General features: G+C 42.0%; 1 pseudogene; it reads left to right on the top strand.

Moving 5' to 3' along the window:
- Nucleotides 1-2,229: 2,229 nt before the first annotated feature.
- The window catches only part of LOC110230121, a 29,674-nt pseudogene continuing 25,970 nt past the window's right edge, over nucleotides 2,230-5,933 (top strand).

Here is a 5,933-nt window from a genome sequence, read left to right as displayed (position 1 = left end):
AATTTCTTAATTTTATATTAATAACACGGGGAAAACCGTCCCACTTCCCAATATTCTCGAGGCGGTTTTTTGCTAAATAAGGTTAAATGGAACGACGGCTTTTACAGCAGCATACATTTACCCCAAAAGCTTTTACCGAACCAGAAAAAGAGAAACCTCTTAGTAAAAGATGTCTTCCCCAGCCGTCTATGTTTCAGAAAACGAAGATGACAGTCAAGGAATCCCTGTTCCCAGAGGGGATGAAGTCTTCACCCAAAGGGGAGACAAATTTGGTCTGCATTTCAGGTCTCAGTCGACCTCTGCTTCTCTTGGCGCTCTTCGCCGCCTTTGTATCATCCCCCAGGAAATTGAATTCTCTCTTCCTAGACCCAACGAGTCTCCAGAAGTGGTGCGAGAGGGTTACTGTTGTGCGTACGAAGTATATTTCAAAGGTTGTGGTTTGTTTTTTCCCGTTCCGGAAGTTCTTCTTTTATACCTCCTCCACCTAGGGATTGCGTTTCCCCAAATGGCTCCCAACTTTCTTCGTTACGTTCTGAGTACCCTGACCGTTTCAGCAGAAGCAGGGTTTTCCCTCTCCACCAGCAAACTCTTAAGGCTATTTCGAGCCCGTGAATCCGCAGCAGCGGGTATTTTTTCTATAAACCCTATCCTTGACCGTAACTTGATCGATGGAATGCCCTCGAATGATGGGCCTTGGAGGAAATACTGGTTCTTTTTCCGAGTCAATCCCCATTCCGTTCAAGGTCTTTCCGGTCTTCTTCTCGCCAATTGGTCGGCTAAACTTGGTTAAAAATCCAACCTTTACTACTTTCTACTGTATTAAGCAAAAGAGATGGAATTCTTAACCCGATACTTTGTTTCAGGGAACCAGACGATCCCCCGCCCAACCGTTGACTTCTTGTCCTTCTTTCGAATCGTTTCCGAGGGTGAAACAAATTGGAATTCCTTCACCCTTCAACGCATTCATAAAGCGGGGCTTGCCATTAAAAACGGTCGGATTCACCCCCCTCGATCCTCCTCCCGAGGAGAAAGACGTCTCGAGCCTGAATGCCCGAGATAAAAGAAAGATGCAGGCTGAAATCAAGGCTCTTAAAGATCAGCTATCCGAAATCGGGAGAAAGAAACGGATAGCTGCAATCTCCAGGGTTGGTAACTTCCACAGGAAGACCCTCTTAGTTGATGATGGTTCATTAGAAGCAGCCCTTTCAGCCGCGGTGGATACTCATAGAGTCGAGATCCTCAACGACTCTCCAGTTGCCACCGCAATTTGCCCTTCCGAACCAGGGTGTGAGGGAGAAATAACCTCCTCTCCTTGTACAAAGAGGAAGGCTCCAGATTCTGATAATCTATCAAGCGAGAGACTTAAAACCGTGAGATTAAGTTCTCCGCCACGAGTCTCTAGCCCTCTACGTTCTGTTTCTCCCTCTTCAGAACCTTTAAACTCCGAGCTCCCTCTTCCGGGAGATAGAGTAATTTCAGAGGAAACGGATGAGCCGAGACCTGAGGCTCCTCTATCTCAAGGACTGAGTATTAGGACTCAAAATCCTTTACCCGCTTCGATTTCAGGTAAGTTTTTACTTAGAAAACGAACATTAGCAAAACTTGCCACGGATTGCATCTATTAATATGCTATTCTCCTCTGCTTCGTAGGCGGAGAAGAGATTGGAGACATTTTCCGAAGTTTCCAAACCAGGGAAGGGGCATCCCTTCCTCCTTTTTCGGTTTGGAGGCCGGAAATCCGTCAGATGTTTACCAATCGAGCTCGCTACCTATCCCAGGTTCGGATCTTTTAGATTATGACAATCTTCCTTTCTTAGGTAAAAGCTTTTTGTCTAAACGACACGTTTTTTTTTTTACTCCGAAGGCGTTTATGGAGACTAATGGAATGATCTTCCATTATGAGAACCTTCTTCATCAAGCGAAGAGAGAGACCGCAAACGCTAAGAAGGAGGTTGATGATCTCAGATTAGCCAACCAATCCGAGCGACTTGAGCGGGAAAAAGCACTCGAGTCATCTTTTGAAAATATGAAGAAAACTCTAGCAGCTAACGAGCAACGCATCAGAATTGCGAATGCTGAAAGAGATTCTGCGAGGTCTAATGCGTCTCGCTTAGAGGCTGAGCTAGAGGAGAATACGGTTTGTTCGAAGAAACAAATCAAGAGATCGAGCTTTTAACTAGGAACAGGGCTCGCGATATCGCTGAAGCCGAACATAATGCTCGAGAAGAGATGAGGGGATTCGGTAGGCAACTTATTCAATCTATTACGAAGTTCATCAAGGACGAAGAGGTCTGGACTAAACTTCTAACAGATCGAGCCGAACTGAAGAGTAATCTTGACCTGATTAAGGAACTAGAGGCTGGGAGAGTTTCGTTCGAGAATGAGAGGAGCGAAGTTGCTGCCGAACTCGCTATGGTTGAGTCCGAGTTATCCTCGGTGATAATAGATTTTTCACTCAATTAAACCTAAAGCACTATCATGTCGTTGTAGTACTATAGGTTGTCAATCCAATCTAGTGTGATGCAAACAGATGAGATGTGATCAGAATTTGCTAAGTCAAGCCAAGCAGAGAGTTGTTGTTTTCTAACAGTCCTAATGCGAAATAACAGAAATGAAATGAAACTGAAATGCAAACTAGCAATAGCAGGCAGTTGAATAACGAAGCAGGTAAGATAACAGGCAATCAAATGGATGAGAGATTCCTAAGGACAGGGTAATCGAATAGCGTGGTCTCCTTAATCTATTTAGACGGTTGACAAAACTTCACAGAAGCTATCCCTTGACAACAAGTTCAAAAGCAAATCAATTCACCACCGTGATAGAAATTCTCAAGCAGAGCTAGACACAGACCTAATCACAATTAGCGATCTCTAACTAAGCAGGCAATATCAAATCAACTTGTTAAAGCCAATACCCGCTCTAAACGGCCAATACCTTGGGATAGAGACGAGTATCTCTGGAATTAGTGGATCAGACATTCCATCAAACACCTTTTGGGTGCGGGAATGTCTGGATTCATTTTCCAGTTGATCAGAAAGGAACAAGCAATAAGCGCAACTAATCCAGAAGGGATTCAAACAATCTAAACTCAACCATCTAAAGCGACTAGGGCAACCACGACTACTCTATCCCATCCTCAGAAATACAATTCACTACTCAGACATAATCAAAAACAATAGCAATGAAACGATTGAAAACATGATAACAGGAAATGATAAAGACTGAAACAAAAACTGAATTATAAAATACTTGAAAGCGAATACAAAGTCGCAGGAAGAACACACTGCGGCTATGAAAACAAGTCTAGGTAAAAACTGAAAATAAAGACTGGATGCCCTAGGGAAAACCCTTAGAGGCTGCTTATATAAGCGAAAAAAAGTTAAATAAGGAAAGTTCGGGATAGTGGTCTTCACAACGAGACTTTACGATCAAGCATCTGATGGGCTGAAGTGGGCTTCCCTGTGATCGAGTGAAACTGATCAAACTGGGCTTCGGGAACTCCGTCTTGCGATCGAATGGTCTGTAGTGAAGACGAGATGGAATGGTCCAGCGACCTTGCGATCGAGTGGTGCGATCGAGTAGATGACGTGAGGTGGTGATCGAGTGGTTTCTTCAGCTTCTCTTCTCTTCCGTATGCTCAGCTTGTCTGGTTGAGTGAGGAATGAGTAGATGGGCTTCTGATGACAAGGTGGTGATCGAGTGGTGTAGAGTGGGTGATCCCTCCTGGCTTGCGATCGAGTGATATGTCCTTCATGACAGCTTCTGCTCGATCTTGCGATCGAGTGGTTTCTTCTGAAATTGCTCCGGGGTTGTGATCGAGTGGTTTTGCCCTTCATGACAGTTTCTGGGGTTGTGATCGAGTGCTTTGCTCTGTCAGGGCTCCAAGGTTGCGATCGAGTGCTTTGGCTGAGGGAGTGATTGAGCGTTCTGAATTTATGTTCTGTTTCTCCTCTGTTTGAACTCCAAAAGCATCCAAAGTACCTGAAAACAACCAAATATGCGATGCACATGCAATCCTAATGCAAAAACGTCCTAAATATGCAAAACACACTAAAACGACTACTAATGAGATGAAATGTGATTGAAACAATGACAAAGTGATGAAGAATGAATGCTTAAATCATGCAAATTATAGACATATCAACTCCCCCAAACTTAGTCTTTGCTTGCCCTCAAGCAAACAAGAAAACATAAGCGGGAGGAGAGGTTTGAAGTTGGGGACTCAGAACCAAAACACGTGATGAAGTAATTAAGCTCAATGTCCAAGTTAATAGTTCTAAGATGCGAGGTGAACGACTTCTACTCAAAAACTTTAGCCATGCTCTGTCAGGATCCAACTCACACTCAATTGCATAATGCGTCAAAATCAACCAATCCCTTTAACATTCATTAAGTTCAAAATCATGAATCAAGCTGTGCAACGTTAGTGAATTCGTTTGGCTAAGGACAGGTTATGAGACAAAGATGGTCCCTTTAAGGTGGTTCAGATTTTAATAACAGGGGACTCTCAATAAGAATAAACTAAGCTTTAGAAGAATGCTAAAGGTAAGTGCCAACCTATGCATACAAGAATAGCATCCCATCTACCCAATGACATAAACTGTGAATAACAAGTAGATGGTCCTATTTCTAAACCCATTGATGATCCTAAGTCTACCCTTTTGCACTAAAGGCATATTTCAATATTTTTCTTCGATCAATCTGTCTTTTCTTTTCTTTGGCACTTGTTCTTAAGGAGAAACTTTCTTATACTCTATGAGTCTAGTCTAGTGAATTGGTTTTTCTTAAACTCTTATGGCTCTTATAATCTTTTCTGTTTTTGTTGCCATCTTTTTTTTTTTAGAGCATAACTTAACAATTCTTTACTTCCCAAACATTCACTAGACCTGAGTATGATTTTCAGCTTCCTTCTCCTTAAGACTCTAACCCGTTTTTTTTTTCTTTTTCTTTTCACACCCAATCTCAATCCCAAATAAGTTCCCACCTAGTCCTACCAAGTCCGAAAACGCGGATTGGAACTACATGAGATACTACTCTTGTCGGCTCAAACCTAACACGTTCTACCAAGCTCAATCCTGAAATAGGCCTCACATGCTCTCACAAATAACATGGCTTGAAAGAAGGGTTGGTTAAGGGTGGGGAAACTACTCCAATAACAGAAGCAGCTACTTGGATTAACAAGAATGGTGAATAAGTGAAAGAAAATCCAAGTATGTATTCTATCCACGAGTTCAAATCCGATGCAAACATGATAATTATAAGTCAGATTCAAGTTCAAATTGACAGGGAAAGGTTTCATGACATGCTATCGAGTGGTTTCTATAGAACATGGTGCGGTTTTACTTCAAAGTCATTCAAATGCATCAGACAACTAGTAACGAGGGCATTGAGTTTATTCAGTAAATCAACATGCTTACAAGGTTATTTCCTCATTATCCCCTATGCATATGCAACAATCCTAAATGAAACACTCTAGACTCGATCCTAAATGCAATGCAGCTACATGAGCACTCTGTTTTTGTGGAATACATTTTCAGAAATTTTCAAATTTTTTTTTTTTTTTTCTATGTTTTAGATGATATGCAGACTCAAATGATATTCACAAAAAACAAGTCAAATACGTCTTGAACCCTCCCCCAAACTTAAATTACACAGTCCCTTGTGTAATAAAAATTTGTGAAAGAATTCAAGATAAACACAAGAAACAAAAACAAAAACGGTATTTACAATTGTGTTTTGGTGTGTTACCTCAGGAAAATTGCCTAGAGATGTAGTCATCCATCTCCGCTTGAGTGTAATTCGTAGGCATGACAGGTCCTAGCTACGCTTCCGCCATCTCCTCATCATCGTGCTCAATTGCAACCCCAGCAGGTTGTGGAGCACGGCGTTCATGCGATCTCGTGATCGAGTATGTTCAATAAAACTTTGCTTGA

The sequence above is a fragment of the Arabidopsis lyrata genome (genome assembly GCF_000004255.2).
Source record: "Arabidopsis lyrata subsp. lyrata unplaced genomic scaffold ARALYscaffold_3, whole genome shotgun sequence".
Classification (NCBI taxonomy): domain Eukaryota; kingdom Viridiplantae; phylum Streptophyta; class Magnoliopsida; order Brassicales; family Brassicaceae; genus Arabidopsis; species Arabidopsis lyrata.
The sequence above is the reverse complement of the archived record's forward strand: the minus strand, read 5'-3'. Positions and strand labels throughout refer to the sequence as shown.